The following is a 27057-nucleotide window of genomic DNA, read 5'->3' on the forward strand; positions in this document are numbered from 1 at the left end:
TTTTAAAAAGTGAAATCTTGCATGACATATATTAATGTTTTATATTTTTCTTGGCTATCTTACTATTGAAAAGACATCATCCTAGCATATAGTGACACTAATTCTTGTTGTGACCTTTGTCTGGCTTTGCTTGAAATATCATCTACAGTTTCTGCGTGTTCACTTCAGAGCAAAATTCTGCAGGGCCTTTCACATAACTATATTGCACTCAATGATGCCATTGAGGTGTGAAATAAATGCACTTCTTTAAACTATAAAACAACCTATAAGATTCATTTTTGAGGAAAAAAAAAATCTTCTATATCACCACAAACTTGTATGCTTCTCTTCACATTTGATGCTTTTTACATCTTTCCAGAGACATGGAACAGCAGAGTCCAAGACCACCATGATACTCTCTGTGTTCACATTTTGAGGAATTCATGTGGCTCAGGTATTACCCCAACATTTTCAGAAGGACCATTTGTCTACTTTTCTTTCTAATTCAATGTTGATATAAATTATGGTTATAAGCATCTTCAGAAAAAAAAAAAAAAAAAAAAAGCAAAGTTTGGAGGGGGTCAGTGTCCACCTTTCACCCCATTTTTAAAGATATCCACTACTCCCAAATCCAAGTGGTTTGATGCCTCCCTGAGCAGAAGTGAGACAGAAAAGTGGATGGGATGGGAAACTAAACACATGTCCTCCTAGTCCAGAGCCAGCTGGCTCAATCCCTAGACTGAATTTTTCAGGGGTGAACCAGTAACACTTCTCCACAGGGAAATTGTGGAGAACTTTTCTTTTTCCTGTCTGTCCTCCACCCAAACTTTTAGCTAGTCTGTAGCTACAACATAAAGAACTAAAGATAGTAAGATTTTCATTAGCTTCACCCTGCCTTGTATAATTTGTCCCAAATGACCAATACTTCAGGGACCTTGAGCAAGCACTGATTCAGAACATGAACAGAGGCTTTATGAAGGTGGATGCTTACCTTATCACACAGAATAGTTAGGGTTGGAAGGGACCTCTGGAGATCATCTAGTCCAACCCCCCTGCCAAGGCAGAGTCTCCTAGAGCTGCTGACATAGGAACACATCCAGGTGGACTTTGAATGTCTGGACTCTCTCCAGTATCAAAGAACGGTTTGGGATGGAAGGCACCTTAAAAACCACCTAGTAAAAACCCAACCCCTTGCCATGGTCAGGGAGACCTTCCCTTAACCCAGGTTGCCCAAAGCCTGGCCTTCTACACTTCCTGGGATAAGGCATCAGCTACCTCTTAGGGCAACCTGTTCCAGTGCTTTACCACCCTCACAGTAAAAAATTTCTTTTTAATATTTAATCTAAACCCACTTTCTTCCAGTTTAAAGCCGTTGTCCCTTGTCCTGTCACTACATGCCCCTGTAAAAAAAGTCTTTATCTATCTTGTGGATCCCCTTTTACATAGGAGAAGGACACAATAAGTCCACCCCAAAACCTTCTCTTTTCTGGACTGAATAATCCCAATTCTCTCAGTCTTGCATCACAGGAAAGGGGCATCATCCCTCTAATCATCTTGGTGCCCTCATCTGGACTCATCTCAGTAGGTCAATGCCCTTTCTGTGCTGGGGACCCCACAGCTGGATGCAGTATTCCAGGTGGGGTCTCACAAGAGCAGAAGAGAGGAGCAATATCCCCTCCCTCACTCTGCTGCCCACGCTGCTTTTGCTGCAGCCCAGGACACGTTTGGCTTTCTGGGCAGTGAACACACATGGCTGGGTCGTGTCCAGCACCCCCAAGCCCTCCTCAGCATGCCTGCTCTCAATCTCCTAATTCTCCAGCCTGCATTGATGTCATGTGTTTTCCTTGCAGTGGGTCATCTAAGAAGACATGAGATTGCCATGGACCCACTTCTTGAGCTTATCCATGTCCCTCTAAATGGCACCCTATCCTTCAGGTGTGTCTGTGTCTCTCTTGTACTGCAGGGCAATGGGACACAACACTACTGGCTCTCCATAAGTGTTTTTGCAGTACCAGGCTAAAACACACAGAACGTGGCAAATTGTCTGCCATGATTTATGACTTTCTTGTGTGAATGCTGCTTACAGTCTTCCAGTTCATATTATGCTCTTAGTCTTTACAGTCATTCAGCATTTGGGCTGAGCAAACGTAACAGGTTCTGTTACAGACACCTCACAGTGTCTGCCACTGACTTTTTTTTTTTTTTTTTAATTGATAAACCTCTGTCTTTGCATTAAGCAGGACATGGAGAATGTTCCATTATGGCTTTCTCTAGCAATACAGCAAGAAGTTTGCTTCTTTTAAGCACAATGACATTTTACACAAAGCTAGGCTGCACACAAGAACTGTGGGCAGAAGTCAGGGCCTTCTCAAAAAGATCCACCAAAAAGCCCAGTTAAAACAAGAGCTGACAGAACAAAAAGAATCAAGTACTTGGTAATAGCTAGTTGAAATGCTGCTTCATTTTACAATTCTCTAATGAGGTGTACTATAACAGAGTGACCAAAATAACTTCAGGTAATGGGACTACCTCTATTAATCTACTTATAAGGAAGTTATTCATTAATTAGGGCGGACAGAGCAATCACAGGGTTGCTGAACAAAAGCAATACCAATTCACACTGTTGACAAGTATCTAATTAGAAATTAATGGCAGAAAACTGTCCAAATATATAAGCCCCATCTATCAGAGAAGTACATAGCACAGGTGTACATAATGAGAGAATCTAGCACATCCATCTTCAAAATAGATTCAGGAATCTGTTTAGAAAACATTAACCCTTCATTACACAACCAGCTCAAAGCAAGAGCCTTGTTAAAACAATCTCATTACTTCAATTGTGAGTCCTTTGTAAACCTCCAGATTTTTACTTACTTGAAGATTGACAACCTCAAATTCATTGAGCCATAAAAAAAAAAACTCCAAAAGACAACCTGGCAACCAAACCAAAACCAAACTAAAGCACAAAACCCAACCAAACCCATCAGCACACAATACTCAGGAGTTACCAAGCACTCTGAGCAAAGATGGTCAGGAAAGAGGATTTTTGGAACTCCTAATGTTTCTGTGTACAATGAGGAGTCTAATATAGTCTAACTCAATTTAATTAGGAGACACCTTTACACCTCTGGGCAGCATGCTAAGAAAAACTGTTTATGCAAGACTAACCTAATGAATTGTACATGTGTTTAAATATCTGGATTTGTTTGGGGTTTTGCTTAAACTTTGAGGAAGTTGAATATCTGGCAGTCGTATTTTCTGTCATCCATCTCAAGCTGGGCACAACAAATACTTCACAAACAGTTTATTCATCTGGAAATGCTGATATGCTTTAAAGATTGAAAGACCAAGGGCTTGATAAGCAAGCATATTGCAGTGCATATCTTACCTCCCCAAAAGTTTTTTTTATTTTTTAATAACAAACTACATTTATTAATCCCATATCTCCTAACACATCATGTGGAACTAAGTAATTAGTGCAACATCTTTCATAAGCTATATTAATAAACCCTAGCATCTCTGTGCATGCTTTGGGAGAGATTCAATAAGCAAAAGGACTTAAACTTCCAAATGACATTTGAGAAATTCATGTCTGAGGCAATTTGTCTTCCCTCACAAAAAACCTTAAGCCTGTCTTTCATTCCTGATGTCCTAGAGAAAGAGGGAGACCTGACTTGACCTCTTTGCAGGCCTCTGTTCTGGAAGTGCAGCTGGGCCAGACTGCTCCCCTCTGGGGACCACAAAAGTATGCTTATTCCCTTGAGGTGTGTTAACCTTCTCAAACAGGACAGGGATTGCTGCCCTTCAAAAGCCCTAGATGCTGACAAAGCCAAGGTCCATCAGGACAACAGTGTATACATTGGCAGTGTTCATGACTTCAAGTCAGCATGAGGCACATCTTGCTCGCTCATACTCGAGGTACACTCTTCCCACACACCACTAACCGTCTGTACTTGTGAGGAGTAGGGCTTTGGTACGCTCTTGATCCCTCTTCTGGCTTTGTTCCTGTGACAGATTAGGATTTGAAGCAAATGACAGGGGTATAAGGTACCTGAAGAGAGTTTTGTAGATCCTTTGGACTAGGCAAATACTCTGGCTGTACTTTACATGCAGGTGTTTGGGTGCTCAGCCCCAGAGGTTTTCAGTTTGAACTCTAGTTTTTTTAGGATGAACAAGAAAGGATTTGGTTCTTCTTTTTTAAACTGAAGTTTTCTTTTTAGTAGATGCCTGTTTTCTGATCTTCGGCTGTCCAGAACTTGTTTCTGCTAGTGCAACAGACTATTCTCACAGACAGAAGCAGCTTCTGCTGTAAGGGAAGGGCAACACCTAAGCCAGATTCTGAAGGTGGGAGGCAGGGTGCCAACCCATGTGGAGGCACAGACAGACTCCAGCTGCATCCCACAGAGCACACAGCTGCAGTAGCACTCACTTGGTTATTTCTGAATCCTTGGCTCAGGTACCAGCTTTTCATCTATATGAAGGACAATGCTGACAAGTTGGTGTTTTTGTTTCACCTGAAATAGAAGAAATTTTCTTTCATATATCTGGCACACTGCTATGTTATCGACTTAGTATGACAATGTTGAAAACACAACTGATGTTTTAATTGTTGCCAGGTAGAGCTTCCTCTGAACTAAGGTATTTTCTGTTGCCCAGGCTCTGCCACAACACCAGGAGGGAGGCACAGCCAAAACAGGTGACCTGAACTGAAGAAAGGGATATTCCATACCATGGAATGTCATTCTCAATAGGTACACTGGGAAAAACTCACTGGGAGCCACAGAGAGCTGCCCAGGGACAGGCTGGGCATTGGTCAGTGGGTGCTGAAAAATGGTATTGCACATCACTTGTTCCTCTTGGATTTTATTCCTCTTTTTTCATCATAGTTTTAGATTTATTTTTGTTTTGTTGCTTTTGGGTTTTTTGGGGGTTTTTTTATTTGGTGTTTTGTTTTCTGGGTTTTTTTGGGGTTGTGTTGTGATTTTTGGGGGTTTTTTGTTTGTGGTTTTGGTTTGTTGTTGTTTTGTTGTTTTTTTTTTTTTTTGTTTGCTTCTATTGTTAAATTTATCTCATTGCACAAGGATCATCTTTAGTTTCTGATTCTCCTCTTCACCAGGGAGGGAGGCAGTGAGCAAGCAGCTGTGTGGTACTTGATGGACATCTGGGGTTAAACCATGACAGCTGGGTAACTTCTCCTAGCCTGGAAGCCAAACCACTCTGCAGTTAGCTGAGTGCCACTTACACTGTAACCCTAATGCAGATTTGACAGCTTTTTACCTTGTTTACAGAAGCCTGCAGTAGGAAGACAATCAACTTTCCAGCACTGTTGTTCACAGATGTCTTAAATCAAGGCCAATAAATTAGTCCCCTCCTTGCTGTTCTTTGCACACCTTTTGCAGGCTATGGAATGCAGTGACCTCCTGTCCTGGCTCTGTGATACTTGGTTATGAGAGAAGCGGTGCAGACTTCTCTCCTCCCCTCTGAAGGTGAACAGAGAAAGAAGAGAAAACTGCATTTTCCTCACTACTGTAGCCCATCCTGCTTCATGCTTGAAATTAAAGGTGGGGGAGGAGGCAGAGGGAAAACAGACCACTAACTGTGAATGTGGTCTCAGCAATTTACTTTGTGCATTATTGTGAACATATCCCTCTGTTTAAGTGCTGTACAGCTTTACTTCATTATTTGTAGCTAACTGTGATGATGGAAGATAATGATTCTGCACTGTAAATTAGATACTATTATATGAGTTGTTTCAGATTGTCATCTTGACATTAAGACAATGTTACATTTTTAGAAGTAGACAGGAAATCTGCTCTTTTACTTTGGAAACTGTAAGCAAAATTCTGCTTTTTCAAAATGCGTGCATTCATGAATGGCTAAACAAATCAATTTCCCCATGGACATGCATCATTTATCAAACATACTGGAGAATCTGATCCTGCAATCCCTGTCACACAACAGTCCCACAGAGGCCAGTAAGGTCATTCTTAGAGCTACAAGACCAGGCTCTGCATTTGCTAGGAAGCAAGAATTTTGCAGACTACACTGGATCCACTCTCAAGAAATACCCTGAGTTTCCAACAGTGACCTTTGGATAAGCCCTCACTGCTGATCTGTCCTGACAATCTGGCAATAACCTCCAATCTCAGCATTTCAGAATTGCAAGTAGAGATTGAGAAGGTGATTTGTCTGTCTACAGAATGAGAGTACAGCATGTTTTTCTGAGGGATGCAGTTCATCCTAAGAAAAAGGCACACCTAGAAACAGCTAAAAAAGGGGTAGAGAAAAGAGAAAAACAAAGGAGATAACACTGAAAGCCAATGGAAAACAGAAGAAAGAGAGCATGAGCTGCACTCAGATGCAAGAGGAGTGGTGCTGCCCCAATCATTTATTGTTGGGTACAAGCCATGGACAGGGGTGAAAGCAGGAAGGTGCATGGTTACAGCCATTCCTGTGCATAAGTAATCTGATGCCACACCAACAGCTGCTACTATCAGGAGCAACCCACATTTCACCAAATTAATATCTTCAGATGACCCAGTGCTTTGTTCTTGAGCAAAGACTGGCCGGGTAAACATCGTCAGATTTATAAAGCTTCCTTCAGAGAGAAAGTCAGTCAATTCTCTATATGGGCAATGAAGACATAAGGGCTTTTGAAGAGTGCTCCAGAGTCCTTCAGGACGTCACTGCCTGTGGAGTTCATCTTCTGAAAGACCTCAGAGGCCATGAAGGACAAGCAGCTGAATGTGAGCCAACAGCATGCCCTGGCTGCACAGGAGGTTACACAGCAATCTTGGGCTGCTGGTATCAGAAGCACAGTCAGCAGACCAAGAGAGGGGTGACCCCTTTCAGATAAGCATTCTTTATATTGAGTTTGGAATATTGAACACAGATTTTGGGTCCCCCAACACAGGAGTTCAGCAAAGGAGAGCTAGGTTGGTCAGGGTTAACACATCTGCCCTCTGAGCAGAGGTTGAAGGACCAAGGCACGGTCAACCTGAAGACAAGACAGCTCCAGGGGCATCTAAACAGGAGACCCTCAGTACCTTTGAGGTTACCCAGTAAATGGAGGCATTCTCTGCACAGTAGTGGACAGTGGGAAGACACTGGGTATAGGGGCAAGTGAGAGGCACAGACTGGATTCAAAGAGAGACTTTTGCACCCTGAAAAGAGCTGTGCACTGATTCAGATTGGCAAGGAAAGCGCTGCAGGATATTTCTTGTGGTTTTCAAGACCAGAAATCCCATAGTAATCTGATCTGATCACTCTGCTTGGAGCAGAAGGCTGAACCAGAGATCTGCTGAAGTCCATGCTCTCAATAACACCTTTTTTCTTCTGTGTCCATAGAATGACCTTGAAAGGCAATAGTACTCTAGCTTATCATCCTCACAGAAACTCCACCTGGATGTCATAGTCCTTCTGTTTACTCAGGGGACATTTGCTCAGGCTGGTAGCTCATCTTCCTTCCTTTCTTTCCTCACCTTCCTTCCTGCACAAGCAGGTCTCTAGTAACTGGGGCAAAACCTTGAAGCTGTGAGTTGTCAGTCCTGGAACAGAAGGGGCTCAGGTCCAGATCTCCTGCTTCCCAGAGAGGTGATGGACAGAAAGAGCAACAGCAACACTGACTGCTCTAGTGGTTTCTCCAGCAAAACTGAAAGACTAAGTGGAATTTAGGTCTGCATCAAAAGCAAACTGGCTGATAACAAAAAATACCCGAGCCCAGATTATAAATTTTCCTCATCAGCTGAAGAGGATTGGATCTGTTCAGATTTGGGGGGTCATCACTGCCAGATGACACCATGAATAGGCAGACTGAAGAGCATTCTTCAGTGCTGGAGACAATATTTCACCTAAGATGGACTTATGCCCCTCTGTAGGCAATCCATAGCTTTCAGTGGTTTGGGGTGGAGAACTTGTCAAAATTCAGTGCTTGTGGCACAGCAGAGCTCTCAGGAGAAAGAAAAATCTCATACTTATATTTAGCAAGTGAGCAATGAAGCAAAATGGCATAGCAAATGCTGACGGTAGTGGTGAGGCTGTGGAGGTGGGAAGGGGGTGTGAAAACTGGCAAGAGCTTCAGAAGAGCAAGTTTTGGTATTTCAGATTAGGTGGTAAAGGCTAGCTGCTCTGCAGCAGGTACTGAAATTCCAGTGCTGTAGAAATTTAAACATCATCTGAGCTTTCTCCTATCTCCCACCCTTCTGTCTTGTTTGAAAAATATTTACAAGGGGGTGAAAGGCAACCTTCAGACGTGTGACCATAGCTGTGTGCTGATGGTTTCTATAAATATGGGTTTGCTGAAGCACTAAACTATGTTCTGCTGCAGTATAGCATTATGGCTTCTGCTCAGCAAAAGCTGTTCTTATTCTCATTTCAGACCCCTGCTAGTGTTGGCATCTGGCTCTCAGCTACATGACTTTTTTGCCCTCCATCATCAGAGCAGAGAAAAGCAAATACTCTCAAGTCAATCTTTGACTTGAGGAACAAAGTTTGGGTTTGTAGCTCAGACCTACATAATCAACAACAAAATAAAAGTGATTTTAAGTCTGATGATTCCAGACTTTATTCTGGGCACTGCAAATAATTTCATGCATAGCCATCACTCATTCTGTGGTTTTGTCTGTGTCCACTCAGTCCTCTGGAACAGAGACAGAGCAGTAAAGACAATTTGCATTTTATTTCCCCTCCCCCCTTTTCACAGCTTACTCCTTCCCTTTTTTCAATAATCCTGCTACCTGCATGTCTGTGGTAGACCCATTTGAAACCAAATTGCCCTGGGATACAAATTTATCTGCACAGCTCTTCAACAGTGGCAGGAGGCTTGCAAAAAACTGCATTTTTTTTTCCCCCCCCAAAAAATCATATCTCTTTTACACCTTCTCCATACTGTGGAGTGGCAAGTCCAGTTCACGTTACAAAGAGAAACTTCCTAATTATAGGAAAGGGATTGCACAGATATACGTGCTGGAGAAATCATTTTATATTGGTAGGCTTGAAACAAAATGGCTGCAAGGTCTAAAAAAAGTCTGCAGTTAGAGTTATATATGGAATCAGTAGCCAGGAATTTATTTTTTTTCCTTGATTGCATCATCATCCTCCTCTATTTAGAAATCAAATGAAGTCAACAAAGCATGCAAATGTAAGACTCAAAATTTCCATTTTACTCCTGCTTTTCTTCTATTCCCTTTCAGCACTACTAAGTACCCTATTTTTCCCTTGTATTTTTCCCCTTTTAAATGAAAGGGAATTTGTTTATGTGCTTATCTCAGCCTTATTTGAGCTGCAAAAGTAAAAGACCCAAAACAATATTTTTCACGCCCTTTGTTATTGAGCTTCTTCAGTTCATACACTGTAGTTTCACAAAGCCTAAACTGATCACCATGCAGATTATTCCAGACTAGATAGTATTGTGTGGACCTGGATGTGTCCACCCATGAAATAACCTCATGCCTGACCTAGAAGCAAAAATTACTGCCAAATTCTATTTTTCTAAAGGCCTTCCTGCTCTGGCATCTATGCTGATTTGCATTGGTAATTTGGGGAGCAGCCAAGAGGGAGATCAGTGTGGTTTTTTTCTTTTAAAATCTTCTTCCCAGAAGCATCTGTTTCAGACATTCCTGGAAAGAGGCTGTTGGACACAATGAACCTCTGTTCTGACCCAGTACGGGTGTTCTGCATCCTCCAAGGGCAGAAGTTCGTGTCATGTCTAAAGGGCTTGCAGCTAAACAAACGCTCATTACAAAGAGCGTTGAGATACGCATTTGAATCAAAATATGACACAGGCTGTGAAAGTCAAGGAATTGGAAGACCTGGTCAGGAACTGATAAAGGTTTTGTAGACAGACGTGCAAGGAGCAACTAAAGCAAGAGAAAGTGGTGAAAGTTGTTAATCCAAAAGTTCGGGGCTTAATCAGTGAGGCCAAGCTTACTAATTAGACTTTAGTATTCCCTCCCTCCCAGCTGTGCTGTTCTTTTAATAAAACCTGTTCTAATAAGCAACACAATTTTGAAAATTAAATACAAAGGTTATGAGTATACCTACATATTTCAGATTTGTTCATGTTATTTTAACCTAGCAGCAAGGATTTACAGAAAAAAATAGAATCTGAAAGAAGAGATAAATCATGAAAAAAAACCAAACCCTAAACCAAAAGAAAAACAGCTCTACAAATTCAACCTTGAAACAAGATGCCTTTTCTTAGCTGTGAGGATAATTAGACATTGAAAGAGCTTATCTGGTAGGTGGTAGACTCAGCAGAGGCTGGAGCCTTTAAAGATTAAATATTTAAAGAGATAACTCAATCCAATGTAGGAAATAACCCCTTGAAGTCCATAATGTAAAGAAAGCCCCAAACACTAGATGACCAGAATTGTCTCTTGTGACCATAACATCTGAACATATAGATAAAGCTATATATTTCCTCCTCCAGAAACCATGCAGTGGACAGTTTCAGGTGCTTTGGAGGCAGCAGAAAATAGAACCCTTCCTTTCTCCTGAGCTCTGTATCATGCTGTGAGACAGGGGCTTGCAGCCTCCATAACCCTGCAGAGAGGTCTAGGCTCGCTTCAGGCACACACGCTCGGGAGCAGAAAAGGCTCACCCAATCTGTGTCACTGGGTGGACACACACCAGAACTTCCATGTGGCACTTTCCCCCGGCAGGAAAACCAGCTGGATGAAGGCTGGATTGGGCACTGTAGCCTCTAACTGAAGAGCATGATGGTTTGGGGCTTTTTTTAAGCAGACACACTCACTCCAGCATAATTCTACTTCTCATACAAGCTGCATATGCCATTTCACCAACTTTCCTGCCATTTTGGGAACATTGTGAGCATTGTGAACAGTCACACTTGCTCTCTGCCTGCAAGCTTCTTTTCCAGGGACCAAACTATACAGGGCTAATGAAAGTACCACAAGTTAGGTCATCTGAGGGAAACTGGACAGCTTAAAGCTCAGAAGCCGTCAGCCAAGCCAACAGAGAGGTTTTTGTAATTTAAGACCTGAAAAGCCTTTTTAAGCTGCAGGTTTGCTTTTCACTATAGCTTTCCTACAAATCATGAGCAGAGCAGCAGCAGCAGGAAAGCACAGTGCTATTCTTATGAATCACTCCCCTGTTCTGCTGCATCTCTATTTGTGCTTAACATGTGACATTAAGACCTTTTCAGAGTGTCTAGAATCACAGAGAAAATGACAATAATACCTCATCAAACAGTCTCCCAAGTATATAAATAACATTTCATACAAGTCTTCCCATAGCATACATTTACATAACTTTAAAATGAAAAAGCCCACAAAAATTTACCTGTCTCACACTGTTCTTCAAAACAGTAAAAAAAAAAATCTATTCAAGACTCTTGGGAAAATGAGTGAGTACGTAGCAGACTAACATGCTGTGAAGCAACTGTTCTCCTGGAGCTACTGGGGACCTAAAGATATTTTTATCCTTTAGAGCTGTGGATTTTTTCTTGCTCTTTTGGAGAAGGGCCACTGTCAAGTCCAGGTTTTGCTCTCCTAACAGATGTAGGCAGCAGTCAGCCTAAGACTCCACTTTCTTTTCCAGCTGTATCCCTCAGCACATCCCCAAGCAAGGGCAAAGATTGGGAAAGCTCATGGAGCTATCAAGGGACACAAGTGACACACATTTCATCAAGGGCTGACTAGGCGTCAGGAAACACTTAAGTCAATGATAACAAAAAGCTGGTTATAAACCAGATAGAAAACAGAAGCTGATTATCTTGAACCAACAAATGTTAGAGGATACTTCTAATTTAAGAATCTTTGACACTGGAACATCTTATTGCCTCAGTGTCCAGGTTTATGTCTGCCTCAATTTCTGCAGCTCCTCTAGGCCCTCCTGCTGCTGGAGCACTGGCCTGCCTTTCCACAGCAAAGATGAAGTCCAGTGCAAGCCAGCTTACGGCACTATTCCAGCCTCAGCAGCCTCTTGGGACATTGTCCTTGGCAAGAACCCCACAAAAGAGCCCCCTGACAAGAACAACTAAATATATGGGGTGGGGAAGAAGTTTGTCATGCTAGGTAGACTCCCTCTTTGGGAAGCTGATGCCCTCTTATTCAAAATTTAAGAAGACCGGGTGTTGGTAAACCTGATCTCCTACCCTTCAAGGATTGACAAGTCTTCATAGAATGACTCTAACATGCTTTTGCCCAACATTTTTTTGAACATCCAATTATTAAACTCAATAATTATTAAACTCAATACCATAACCTTTAGGAAAAAATCACAGATTTTTCAGTACTGTTGCCAACTTGACCCCAAGTCCACATACTCATGCCCCAGCTCCACCAAAGCAAAATCACATTTGTCATCCTTCCAATAGCAACAAGCATCATGGCTGTCCACAAAATAAAAATTTTCTCCAAGTTCTTAAGGGAAGAGATGGGGAAAAAAAAAAAAGTCACCTGGTAGATATTAGTGATGTGCTCTGTTGCACAGGTAAGTCATATTTTGCTGTCACACACAGCAAGAGTGGGGATGCTCCAACAGATTAGGGCCCAACAGTTCATATGGTCCCTACCTCCATCCCTTCCTATCCCTTGGAAAGGAGAATATGGGAAAGTTTTAGTCACTTCTATCCTCCAGCTTAAATTTCAGTTTTTTAGGTAAGTGATAATCAGGAGAGAGTTGCAAATCAGTTTTTACCAAGAATACATGCACTAAGAATAGAGTCACCAGCAATTTGGATACATCTTCCTTCTAACATCCCCGAGCAGCTAGAAGTTGCTTCTAGCTACTGGAAACTACACTTCTGTAGCTTCCCCAAGAAATATATTCAGACATTTTACAACTCTCAGCATTGATTTGTCACTGAAAATACATGGATTATCAAAAAATTCTTGCCTGACTTTCATTTTTATGAAATATAGTTTCCCACCTTCCTAAACCAGGAGGGATTTCTGTTTAATGATTATGGTTATTGAAAACTCTGTGCAAGTCAAGCTAAAAAGTTCTTTGGCTTCCAATTTAGCTATTTCCTCAGTTGCTTTTTATGACCTCTGAAACTGGCCCAGAATCTAGATAAAGTTTCGGTTTAATCTTTTTTACTGTTGTAACCAGGATTATGATGTTAGTGTCTCATCAGAGGATGGTTTCATTTGGTGCATCTTTCTTCCATCCTCAAAGGGCTCCTACTGAGAATTGTCCCACTTGCTATGGAATGGGTCCTTTCATTATTCCTTTAGTGATTTTTGAATGGCCGCAGCCTGGCTCCCTGAATGGTCTTGACCTGGTCAGGAGTTTTGATTCTTCTTTTTGTCCCCTCCCTGCAGTCACGGAGGTTTTGGGACCCCTGTGCAGTTTCCTCTGACTAACCCCCAGAAAAACTCTGCAGCTTATTACAAACTTGGTAAATGGAAAGTATTAGGACAAAGATTAGAACAGATATAGAATTTCAAACCCTGTTGTTGACCTCAAAATTTAGAAACTGCCCTTGTCAAGCCATCAGTGTCACTGCCAATAGCTGTGACAGACATCTGTCCCTGACACTTCGGAAGGAAAAGCAGAGAGAGGAAACACTCTTATCATACAAGTGCTTATTTGTTGCATACTCTTCTGTGGCTGACCAGCTGACCTCCCATATCCCAGTCAGATGTGCCTGCTAACATTTGCAGTTTACTGAATATTTATTTTTCTGTTAAAGGAAGACACTGAACATCCTGAAAACACATCCACTGGAATTTTCACCCCTAACTATGCTGTCTCTTCCAGATACTGATCTCTGTTGGAAGAAGGCTTCTGCTTTGCAAGTTTGTGAGAATTTCTGAGCAAGAATTAAAGCAAATGGACTGGAGACATCTCGTATAAGTAATTTAAGCCAGAACATAGGAAAGAAAATTAAGAGTTGCAATACAAGTTTTTCTATAGTAATTCCAATTAGCAAGATTAAAGAAAATAAACAAAACTCAGTCAGCTATTTCCCACTAGACTAAATCACAGTAACTCACTCCTAGTAGTTGTGTTACTCACCCAGGTAAGCTGTGTCTAGAAAAATCTGCTTTCTTAACACACCTCCAGATTCAAGTGCTTGAGCCAAAAGCAGGTACAGATGTGGCCAAGATATTTTTTAATCAAAAATCCAAGTTGTCTGCTGATACATATTCTCATTTAGCACATGAAGCCACTTGACACCTCTTGCAAACACATTTAAGTTTGCTACATCTTATAATTAGCACTAGCTGATGAAGAATCTGCAAAAAAGCTTTTTCTAGAAATGTTATATCTTACTTCAAATTCAGATCCCACAATCCATGGTCTAATTATTGGCTTCTACAAACAAAATAGAGTAATGAAAGCCTAGGCTAATAGCATTTTGTATTTACTCAAATACCACATTCTTAAACTGCTTTCTAAAATACATCTACTGAACAGCCCAGGCCATTGCATGTCTAGGTATTGGACAGACTTGATTTATCAGACAAATAGCCAATAGTTTCAGACATTCAGCAGGTCTGGGCCCAGAGCCTAATATTATTCTTTTAGCTTTTGCCAAAGGAGACATATTTTCTCTACAAAAATATTTTTCCAGTAAACCACTAACAAGACACAGCCAACACAGAGATCTAGGGACCCAATACAACCAGCTGGGGTTGACAATAGTATATTATTTGCTTGAAAATTTAACAAAGTCTCCAGGTCCAATGTGAAGATGTCCAACTGCATTTGCAGTCAGGGGAGCTAGTTAATCCTCAGTAAAAGTCCAGCTGGAACAACCTGAAAGGCCTGTGCAATGATAAAGTCCATTTCTGACTGGATCTTCATATGTATTGTTTCCATTGACAAGTTCTTCTAAATAACTGCCTGCTGTTGGATTTACAACACCATCTTCAATTCCTTTGCCCTGCTCTGGGTTTGCAGACACTAATCCCTGTACAGCTCCCTCCACACTCCCTGCCTCATCTTCTTAATCTAATATGGGAAAGGTCCATCACCAATCTATTCCCTCCTGAAGTTACTTAACCATTCTTCGGGAAAAAAAAATTCAAGCCTCAGTTTTCACCCTTTCCTCCTTTCTGGCCCTCTACTAAGCCCTGATTCTTTCTTTCTATTCCCTGCTATTTTCTATTCTTTACTGCACTTCAGCTCTGCTCACACCCCCTCTGCAACCTACTGGATTTGAGCAGCTTCTTCCCAGCTGAGCATTACCTAAATATAGTGGGGCTGGGGAGAAATTAAAAAAAAACCAAAACAAAACAACACAAGCCAATCTCTGCTCAGTAGACACCGTCAGTCTTGGGTGCATTAGCAAGGAAAACAAATGCTTTCAAATAGGGAAAAAAAATCCCAATGACATATCAGTAAAACTGATACATCAGATGTATCAATGGCATTTTTATAATTGTAGACAGTACCCTGGAGGGCAATCACATAAAAATAAATACAATTTTTAAAATCATATGGGTTATATATCGCTATTTGGAGTGAGAGCAGCCATCTAAGATGAATGTCAACACAGAACAACTTAAGCTTTTTAAGCTCCTCTTTCATGTATATTTGAGCTGCATATAGCCAGGGACACACATCTTAGAAAAACATTCTTCCAACACAGTGAGATTACTGCTGCCTGGAAATTTTTTCAATCCCATTTCATTTATAGCTTCTGACAATGTTAGTGACAGCCATGTCACAAAGCCTTAGGAAAAATTGTGAGAATTAATTATGTGCTATTTGTTTAACTTCTCTTGTCATCCATCTCCGCTCCTTCTATTTGCAAATTCACTCGCTCACCTAAATCATCTTCCCCTCACTCACACTGTGTGTTAGCCAGTCCCACATTTGCATTAAGCACTTATCTCCTTTTTTTCAGGAAAGGAACAAATCTGAAAAAATGGAAAACCTTTAAAGTGTTTATGCTCCATTAAAACTTAATTCTGCTTTTAATCCCAGACCTATCTATTGATAGATTAATTCATATTAAATGGAACTTGAGTCTCCATAGTACCTTTTTCTCTAATGAGAAAGCTAGCACAGAAAGAGGAAGCTACTCATTGTGAGCAAGAATATTGCTTTCTGGTCCCACTATTTAATTCTACCTTATTATGGGTGTTCAAAACCGTACTTCATTCTCTAGCTCCCATTTCAACTTTCATTAACTACATAGTCACAGTTCACGGAACAGAATTGGAACAATTACTATGAGGGACACAGTTATTTAGGAAAGGAGAAGCAGTTGAGAATCTTCCCTGGCTGTTAAAACATAGCTCTTTGGCTCAAATATTCCTTTTACCATGCCAGGCTATTTCTAGACCCCACATACAGGTCCAACATTTACCTTAAGACAAGCTGTAATACTGGCATGCTTGGCAATATCTGTTAGTGTGACTTGCTATTGATATGATTCCTCAAAATAAGCCCCAAGCAGAACATCATTGAAATGTCAATACATCAGGTGCTTCTAATTTAGAAAAACAAAACACACAGACATGTACAAGCACAGTTCAACCCATTCTGTTTCTATTTCTTAGTAACATTTAATAACTTTATGCACCAAGTTGTCTTTCTAAACATTTCCATTCCTTGTTTGAAGACATGACATGACTGTGCAGAAAGTCTCATTCTCTAAACCCCTGCAATGCCAAATCCTTCCCTTTGCACTTGGGAGGGGTCATGGAGAGGAGTCACCACAGAATGAATCTTTGCCCTGCTATATCACAGCTCTGCTCAAAACAATCCCACACTAGACAACTTTCTGGGCTCGGCTCTGCGGTGCTTGCTCTGGGGTCACTGCAGTCTCTGGAGCAGGCAGCAACACCACCAGCTGCCAGGGGCCATGTAAGCACTTTCCTGAAACACAGTTTGCTTCCATCCACACATAAAAGAAATAATTTCCCTTGTTAACAGCATCATGCTGACAATGGAGACAGCATCTTGCCTGCCAGTCAGGCAGCTGCTCCCACTCCTGTGGAGCTGTGCATCAGCAGAGCCTGCCTCTCCCCACTGCCCACAGCACACTGGACAGTGCTGCCTGTCTCCCACAAATATCCCTTGGCTTTCTGCACCCCTCAGGGCAGGATGGAGGATTGTGTGTAAATTGTGGTATCTTTGTCACCTCTACACTTTCACCAGCCCTCTGGTAGATGCCAGACCATATTTCCTTCTGCTGCAGGATTACCCAGAGGAGTATGCAACAGGGCAGACCAGGCTGTGTATTCTGTTAAGGACAAAAGCCATGTGGGATGACCAGGACTTGATTGCCACACAGATTTTCTTAGGCTTTTCCAGGAAAAGTATGAGGTATTTCCACAGAACAGCTCAGTCTAGCTGAGGCCTGATTAAGCCAGCAGCCCTTGTTATTGTATGAGCTTCTGCTAAACCACCCCATAACACCAAATTTAATGGGCAGGATTTAACTGTGCTTTGCTGCCCACCAGATGTGTGTAAAAAACAAGCACTCCAGCTCCCCAAGAGAGTAAACTCTACTGGCAGTCTGGAACTTTTAAAGCTTCTCTGAAATATTTAGCAAAGAGTTCACCTGAACACAGAAACACAAAGTGCTGCTTTCCCTCTGGATAGAAGGTCACAGAAACAAGGGGAAAGGTAAGTGGAAATAAAAAGAAAACCAAAGATTAACTGTGGGTTTAACTGCTCATATTGTACCTTGCAAGTTTACAACTGTCCTGGTCAGCTGCAAGTAGAAGCAGCAGGGTACCTGGATGCAGAAAAGAGCCTGTGGGCGCAGACAGTGATCCCTTGGAAGCTAACAGCAGGAACTAATAGGATAACACATGAACAAACCCAACTAAGTCCATATACAGACATTTAGGTGTGCCTGGAAAGGCATAAGACTCAGGCCCACAATCCTCACCACTGCAGCACTTAGATCACATAGGCTCTCTGACTACTGTGGCAACATCCTCAAAACAGTTTGCTTTTCCACACTAGTAAAGAATGGTGATTGAGCCAGTAATTATTTATTGCCTTATGCCAACCTTCAGGAGAGAGGAAAAGGTATGTTCAGCAGTATGGTAATGCGCAGAAGGAAAACCATCTGCACTGCCAAAGGCCATGGAGCAACCTGTAAATCCTGAGTTACAAGTAACAAATAAAGCACAGAAGCATCTGAAGTGACTCAGAAACCCATTAAAAATAAAGGAGTCCCACAATACTATCCAATAGAAGAAATTAATTATCTGGTTTGGGTAATTTAAGTAATAATTATGTTTTTGAACAAAGTCTGCAAAGTGATAAATGCAAAAAATAAATCACAACTGACGGATCTTTTTTGGCAGCACCAGGAAACTTCCCTCTTGGAGGTGGAAGAGGGGGGAAGCCTCCTTCTCTAATAAAGATAAACTGGAAATCTTAATCATAGTCAGGTCAAAATGCTATTTAACTGTTTTGAAAACAGCATTTTACAAGCTTTCTGTAAACACATTTGCTTTTGAATTCATCTATCTTTATAAAATGTCTCCTCCCCTCTAATCTCCCTAGGTGAAACTTCCTTCCACTCCACTTCTGCAAACACTTGCAGACAGCATTACACCAAGCAGCTTTAATTATCTGTCAGCAGCTATTAGCAGCAACCATCAGGACAAGGAAGATGAGAAATGGGAATATTTACCAAGCTGCAGCCAGCAGTGCAGGGTAGGCAACCATGGCCAGTTTGTAGCCCAAATCCTACACTTTTCATCTCTCACCTCATTAGACTGTTGGAAAAACGCTTGGACAAGCACCTTGGCACTTCCTTGTGTTTGCTGACAGCACATCTTTATTCTGACCTATATGGTATTAACTTTTCCTTATCAAAACAGGGGTATTTAGTCATTTACATCCCTGGTGAGAAAGGAGGAGAAAAAAGGTAGTGTTCCTACTCAAAAGAGATCATTCTGTGAATTATATCAGGTACTGTTCAACAGCTTGAACACTAATCCAAAAAGATGTACAGAGAGGCAAGGGGTTGCAACTGCATACAGCAAAGCTGAAGGGATTTCAGTGTGACACATACTTTGCTTTTGGTTACCTCAGTTATTGAGCCATCTATCTAAACACAAACTGAACAATCCACAGACAAATCCCCAGTGTGAAATTTAAAGGCAGCTGGTGTAAATAATGCATAAGAATAACGGTGGAGCTTCTGGCCAGCACAGGGCAATTCACGTTACACATCCTCACACTCCACTCTCAACCTGATGTACAGAAACCAATTGCAGTTTCTGAGCTGAAATATTTGTGACACTTCACTGCCACCAAGAGCTTCAAAGGACATACTGTGCCATTTCCTTTTTGAAATAGACCTTTTTCCCAGATTCAGGGAAGAAGACAGTGACAGACAATTAAGAGATAATGCTATTTTGGTGGGAGTAATTTTTTTTCTTTGCCACTGTAAATGTTCCCTCTCCCAGCCTGTTAAACATTGCTTTACACAGGGAAGAAAATGTTCCACTTCTAGGATTTCCTCTGCTTCTGTTAAATGTGACTCTTAATTCCAGTGCAGAGATTGTTACGATTAAAGCGGATTAGCACTTCCAGAAAGAGTCATCAAGAACACATTATTTGTACAGGAGCAGAATACCATTAGCAGGGATCAATTGTAGCAATATAAGTCAGAAGACAGGAAGGTTTGTACAGAAATATATCAGGATGTTTGGTAGCAAATCCTGCCCAAAATCGATAGGTACTTTATGAAAAGGATGCATTCACCTCCACAATTTTAAGTATAAAGAACTCTCATTCTAATTACATATCCAACACATCTTGCAAGACACCTGCCACCATAGCAGGATGCAGCAGCAAAAGGGTGCACTCTTACTTTCCTACCCATTGCTCAGGTATATCTTTTCTCCTCACTCACCCACATGAGATGAGGGCCCACACATTGTCCCAGTGGTCTGGCTCACCACTCTGCTGCCGGTATTACTGCCAAGTCATTACATAAATTACTAGAAAGGCAAACATGTGACAAAGCACTACAGCACCCTAACAACCAAACTCTTCACAACAGCTGATCTAGAGTTTTACTTTCCAAAGAGCAAGCATCCTGTATTTGTTAAGGCAGAGTGAGGAAAAACTTGGAGAAAATATCAGTTGTCAGATTCAATGCTATCTGGGTTCTTTTCAGCATATAACAAAACCAAAACCACAATGTGACTCTTTTGTTTCTTCCCAATCCTCTTTTTAAATATGGGATCTTGCATATATCAAATTGAGGTTTCATTTTAAAGCATCTTGCTCTTCGCAATTTTTTCTATCATTGCAAGTAACACAGAAACAAAAATTCTGCTTTCTGTAACATCACTGTTTCCTGTGAGGCTTTCCACCACGATTTGGAAACCTCATGGTACAGGACACAATAAGTCACTAAGCTGTATACCCTAGTTATGCATTTCCAGAATAAGTAGAAATCATTTAAATGACAATTTCCCCTTCTAGGACTTTTTTTTTTTATTTGATTACTGCATAACAACTCCATCTGAGAATTTCCTCCTTGCTTAAGCTGACAGCGTAATGTCTGCTGTCTACGGTCTGGAATAATTCAGACAAATTCATAGTTCTGATATTTTACAAGCACAACAAGAGGAAACAATTTTGAATGTTCCTTAATTAACCACACGTTGAGTAATCATTAGTTGTGCAAGTGATAACAGTAATAAGTCATCAAGTACGTGAAACAACATTTTCACTTCTTCTGCATGTTAGAACAATGCCTGAGCGCTTCTAATAGAAATTCACTGTTCCAACAACTCACAAAGAACTTATCCTTGAGAGGCTTTAGGATTCAAATGCATGAGAACAGCAGAGAAAAGTAAAAAAAAAATAAAATAGGATAGAAGCAAAACAAAACAAGAGTTATGACACACAAGTATCAGATTTTTCTTAACTTCTGCTTCATGACTCACTTAGAAAAGGAGCATTTTAAGAAGACATAAAGCCTAACAAAAGGTAAGAAAATAAGGGAAGTAACTAGGAGAAGAGAGGAGTCAGCCCAGGGCACAGGAAGAGAGAAGCTCCTTTCAAAAAGACAACCAACCCTACAAAAAGCCCCCCAGACCACAAGTGTTCTGAGCACACTACTGGCAGCCACAGTACCTCTTCACTGGTTGTAGTTTTTCCCCTGGATTGCTTCAGTTAAACTTTAAGAACCAATTCAGTTAAGATAGACAATGACTACCAAGCCTCCCAACAGAGGCACATCCTGCTCTCTTGTAGCTGTGGGTGGCAGAGAGGTGAGTAATCCCAGCTGGAGCCTGTTGCCTGAAGTAGGTCTGCACACCTGCTTGCCTTTCTTCACAGGTGGGTATAGATCTATTGTGCTTATTAAAGAAAACATTCTGAATGATTCAGTATAGACTTATTATAGAAATGTTGCAACAATGAAATCATGTAATTAGACTATGCTTAATTAATACAAGCCCATTGAGCACATTTATGCTCTTTATCTTTTCCTTCTTTGCTTTCCTGGGTGATAAAGTGATGGAGTGTATCAGGGATTACCAGATGGTGCACAAAGGGTGAACAAGCATAGGCATGTGTGTGCATTGAGAAATGGGCAGCACAGTAAGTGCAGTAATCTAGACTGTGATGCTAAAAACACTGTGGGGAAAACAAGTGCGAGCCTTGAGCTCTGAAATGTGCTTGTCTTACTTTCCAGAGAGGAGTAGAAAGCAATTTGCTGAGATTTGCTGTTCTAATAAAAAAGAGGTTGCACTTCAAATCTCTGGCTGCAGCATGCCCAGATGTTTAGCTTATGGGTTAGGAGCAGTTAAAATCTTTCAGAGTGAGTACCACCAAGCTGTAAAGTAGCATGATGTCTTCAGGTTGCCTGAGTAGCCAGGGGCTGCACTCCTCTGCTGTGTCTGCACCTGTATTTAACTGGTACCCCAGGGATATCTCTGCATTCTGCTTTAGGACCTCAGGTGGCCTCTCCCAAAGCAGTGTCTGTGATGGAAAGCAGATTGGGCAGCACTGCACTGGGGCTGCAACTGAAAAAGCAACAGTGAAAGCATGACAGGAAAAAATCAGAATAGAGCTGAGAAAAAGAAGCACATGAAATGTCAGCAGTGACAGCTCAGGCAGGCCTATGTGTTTGGTAGGCAGGTGCAATGTGCATTATATCAGAGGGAAATGAGGCTTCATGTGGCCATCACTCTAACAAGAAAACTCTAATTGTCACATAAGCCACTCATGTTTTATTCAGGCTGAAATTACAGCCTCAGAGTGTGGTTACTTGCTGATAATTGGGCTGTGTCTTCAGCCACTTTAAATCTGCATGACTCCACAAATGCCAGAATAGTTGTGCTGGTTTAAACCAGCTAAGTACCTGTCCCTGAACACAGACCAAAGAGGCATCCTGTGCCTGCTGGATTTATGGACATGCTGTGCTAGCATGGATGAGCTCCTCCTTACAAGTCACCCCTTTGTGTCGTCCTGATGCTTTGAGCCTGGGCCCAGCTGGGCCATGCCCGTGCTGTAGAGTGTGCTGAGCTCAGGCCAGAGCTCCCTGCTTGTGCATGTGTCGTGCAGGGAGGCAGGCACAGTGCATCCTGATGCCCCATTGGGATTCATCTGAGGTACATCGTCAATCTTGGGGCTCCCTGGTCCCTTCTGTGACCCTGCTCTTGCCAGGATGAGGAGCATCCCTGTCCAGCCCAGGTTACCAATGCTACAGTGGGAGCCAAGGAGACCACAGGGCTGTTGTGCAGCACTCCACAGTATGCACATCTGGGTCTGGTCATTAGCAAATAAAAGAGAAGCATCAGAGGTTGAATAAAAAGTTGCAGTTTACCTGGCTATTTTCATCTCAGGTTCCTCTGCATAAAGCCCGCTTGGTGCTGGGTCCCCTACAATGCCTATTTAATAAAAAAAAAAAAAAATGTGGCTTCTGTTCTAACCCAAAACCTTTTCTCTTGGCAGAAGGAGGTTGAAAAGTGCACCTTGCTTTTGAAATCTGTCTCTGAACATTTCCTTTAGCTGCAACCACCAATCACATCTCATGAACAACCACATTTTTCAATATAATTTGTCTTTGTTGGTTCTAATTATTTATAGAAACACCCTTTTCCTGTGATCCATAATCTTCTCCAACTTCAGTAGGTTTCTTGCTGTGAAAAATTATTCACTCTGGGCTGACTGTATGGTGCTAGCTTCATAATGGTACATTGTAGGGCAATTTTTTATTCAGAAAAGTAAGTCTGGAAATGATTCCTGGGTAACAGCTCCCCTGAAGAGCTCAGCCAGTAGGCTAATCCAGTCTCCAAATGTTTAGGATCCTCCTGAAATTAACTGGAAGTGATTGCAGAAGTGTGAGCAAACATCCTCAGCTTTTTCTGTCAAATATTTATTGCATCTATTTTCTCCTCATTGACAAATTATGCAACTGGTGCTTCAGGACATTTACACACATGAAAGATTAGATCTTTGAATTTACAGAGTTAATTCTAGTGGTTGGAAGGACCCACACAAGCTGAAGTTTGCAGTCAAAATAAAAACCGGAAAGCTTAAATGCTTGTTTGAACGCCTATCAAATCTTTCTGATCCTTGAAACCAAACATAGACCAGGTTGCCTGTGGGACTGCAGCTACAGTCCTTGCAAGGCAGGGGGTAAATGCAAAGGAAAAGTCCTTGGGAAGGAAATTTACCCCAGTTTTGGTGAGCTTAATGAGCCTCATTCAAGTCAAGTTTACTGCAGAACCACAGCATTGTGCATACAGTCAGAAAGTTCTTTCAGATTTTTCGTGGTATATTTTTTTATAGTATAGCTTAATAGTCCTCTTCAAGGTAATAGCTTGTAACCAGGGTTTTGTTTTTTTTTTCTTTTGAAGGTAGATTTTTACCTTGGAGTTGAGAAAGAGGCATATTTTTTTCACCATAGAGAAAGATCCCACCCATACATTTCAAAGGATGGAGTTGTTTGTTACAAGAAATCACTTGGACAATCCCTATTAACATATTAATTGTGATTCAACAAGTTTTCCATGGCAGCCTAACATCAGTGCTAATTTCTCTGGGTAAGTTTTGTTACGAACTACTGCGTCATGGCAAACGGAAAACAGATCATTGCTGGAAGGGTTTGCTTTGTCAGATGTCATCCTAATTGGTGACAAATGCAGCCTCGTGGGGAGCGTTAGATGTGCTGGGCCAGGAGCTGGGGAAGGTTTCTCCCAGTTGGATTGAGCTGGGTTATGTGGCCCCAGTGCCCTGCAAACTGCACAAAGGAGCATCACAAGGCGGTTGTGTTCCTGTCAATAACTGGACTCGTTAGTGTTGCATGGTGAGTTGGCCTCCTGTTTACCTGCAGTAGCAGAGTAATGAATTTGTGTCATTTCTGTTTTCTCCCCTCCATGTCACAGCTGCTCAGTGTAGGCACTTTTTCCCTGGCAATTAGAGAACCTAACACAGGAACCAGAGTCAGATGGAAAACACTGTGTGTTAATTAGGGTTTTTTCAACTAATTGACCCAGTCATGAAAAAGGAATATATGAGATTTGGTGTTGCTTTTGCTATTTTCACCACTCGCATATCTGAAGCAATTTTCCATCGAATTGACTTAAAATCTACCCCAGATATGCAAAAGTTCAATAATGAAAGGTTTTGCTCTGTGGGAGTTTTGATGTGGAAAAAAGGAGCCACTTACCAACTATATCTAAAATACTTGAAAAATTCTACAGCAAAACAGTATTAGCACTGTTTTCTAGAGCAGGGGATTATGAAAATATACAGTGAAACAATGAATCGAATTAAACATTCTAGTATTTTTACCCCCGTAGTTAAAGGATTTGTACTGTGCTTAATTTCCCTAATATAGTCCCTCAGATGAGTCTTTGGTGGCAAAATCCTGTTTCCTATCCAGTCTTTCGAGGTTTACAGGGGCACTCAGTGTTTGCACATGCTACAAACCTTTTGGTTTTGGACTCATGTGATCTTCTTCCACAGGCTTCATTTCAATATCAGAACATGTATCTTTTGTCCAGGTACAATGATGAGGCACTACTTCATGCTATGCTGTCTAAGGCCTACCTCTGTCATCTGGAAAGCCACTGTCACCACTCCCAGGGATGTGTGACTTCTGCCCTGGCAGTAAGGCTCTTTCACCAGCAGAAAGGGGACAGACTTGTGTGAGCAGCCAGATCAAGCAGAGAGGCTGAAGAATTAACAATCAGAATCTGTGGGTTTGCCAGAAGCTATTTAGATTAGATTAGAAAAGGTGTTAGGAGAGATTAGCTGGGCATGGGCTCGGAGAGAGTGATAGGGGTCAGTGGGGACATTAGAGGGCACCCAGGGACAAGACTTTCTGGACACTGGCATTCCCCAGTCTCAGGGGAAAGGTTGTGTCAGGTATTGCTCAGTGCCTCGGAGGAGGAGGTGATGGACACAGCCCCAAGTGACCATGCCCCACAGCCTCTGGCAGAACATTACTACTGTACTCCTGTCCCAAACTGTAAATTGTCCCTAGAAATCAGCTGGTTAGATACCTTCAGGATCCTTGAAGACATTTACAGCAGTCCTGTGAACACATGGCAATGTTGAGCACTTCCCTGCTGGACTTGTGTTCTCTGGGCTTACCCATGAAGGGACTTTTCCAGAATAGGCGGCTTTCTGAGGACAATGGAATTTCCATCTGGACATCCAACAGGAGATCATTACCTTCCACAGTGGCATTGTCTTCATCAAACAAGATGATCTTCACTATGAACATTGCCTGACTTTTCATCCTCTCCCTTAGCCCCTATTCTGTGTTATTGGGGGTCTACCCATGCTGCCATCCCATGGTTGCAATTCTGCCCCATCTCTGACTTAATCTGGATATAATTCTTTTTCTTTCCTCTGCTGCTCTTCCATCTCTCTCCTGGAGTTGTTGTAAATGAACCTGGAGGGGAGACACACCTGGCTTGTTTTTCTTGGTCCTTGTAGACAAATGACTGTTGAAAAGAGTCCTCCATTTTTTTATACTTTCCTCGAGCTAATATTCACCTGCTTCTTGATCCTGGATCCTCCTTCCACATGTTCTCCTCCTGATATGTTCATAACACCCCCAACAATTACAGTAAAGAGATCTACCACAGGGTGGGACAGGAGACTTGTGAATTTGCAGTTTTCACTGCTGGTATCTGTAGTAGTTCAGGAGGCTTAATCCTTGCTCTGCATAATACACTCATGTCTCAAAATCCACCTATCCTCTAGTTAATGTGGAGAAACATCAGCAAAGTGACTGTGTGGACAAGGTGGTCCTCATATACAGAGGCCAAGGTCAGCCAAGTCGGGAGAAGCATGACAGGTGGATAAAGGGCACTCTGCATGGAGGAGAAGCCCCCATATCTTTAGGTCTAGATAAAGATTCCTCACAACAGGCCGCCTTGAAAAATAAGGCTCAACAGACTGGGAAGTAAAATGCTTTAACAAATTTAGAAAATTGAAAATGTAGAGACTGATTTTTAACAGCCTTAGCTCTGCCCTCAGCATATAATGAATGTAAATTCCAACTGGACAAAGGTGGTAACAGGAAAAATGTAGGACATGCCAAACATTTTGCTGTTTCAAAAAATGCAGATGTTGCAGTGAGCATCCAAAGGACTGTGAGTCACTTCGTTCAAGTATCTCCCCAGAACAAGGGGGCACACAGAGGACAACAGCCCTGAAGCATCACCAGCTCTTGAGGGAATGCAGCCACACCACAGCAGCGTGGTATCTCCACTCCTGCACATCTGATTTTTGGACATAAATTTATTTCATAGAGCTAAAAAACAATAAATCAAAACCCAAAACCAAATCAAGGGGGGAAAAAGGCCAAAGCCCAAATGAAACAAATATAAAGCTATACAAAATGTAAAACTGGGATAGCTGGGCTGTTTACACCAAAACAACCACAGCACTTTTACGGATATCAGTTCAGAAGAGGAAAAAATTATTTGGGACAGATAAAGGGAAGAAGATAAAGTTTTCAAAGTAACAGAATAACAAAGCTCAAAAACACAGTAAGTTTTGCTGAGGATGCGCACATTTTTATTGGACTGTTGTTTTAACACTATAAAGAATTTCTAATCTTGACAGCACAAGAGCTGCCGGCGTTGCTTTCGCTCCCGTCACGCTTTGCCGCCGATTGTCGGAGGTGCTGAGGGCAGCGCCGAGCTC

At 41.7% G+C, this 27057-nt stretch overlaps 1 long non-coding RNA gene across 1 annotated transcript; it reads right to left on the bottom strand.

Annotated features, from left to right (window-relative positions):
- Window positions 1-1835: 1835 nt before the first annotated feature.
- LOC148185093 (uncharacterized) lies at window positions 1836-21149 on the bottom strand. Its single transcript, XR_015773365.1, has 3 exons — window positions 21019-21149; window positions 4409-4493; window positions 1836-4285 (listed from the first exon to the last, which is right to left on the bottom strand). It is a non-coding gene; the product is annotated as an uncharacterized LOC148185093 (long non-coding RNA).
- Window positions 21150-27057: the final 5908 nt, after the last annotated feature.

This window comes from Pseudopodoces humilis, chromosome 1 (assembly GCF_049639895.1).
Source record: "Pseudopodoces humilis isolate 2021_Gansu_Grassland_sample_001 chromosome 1, ASM4963989v1, whole genome shotgun sequence".
In the NCBI taxonomy this organism is placed as follows: Eukaryota; Metazoa; Chordata; class Aves; order Passeriformes; family Paridae; genus Pseudopodoces; species Pseudopodoces humilis.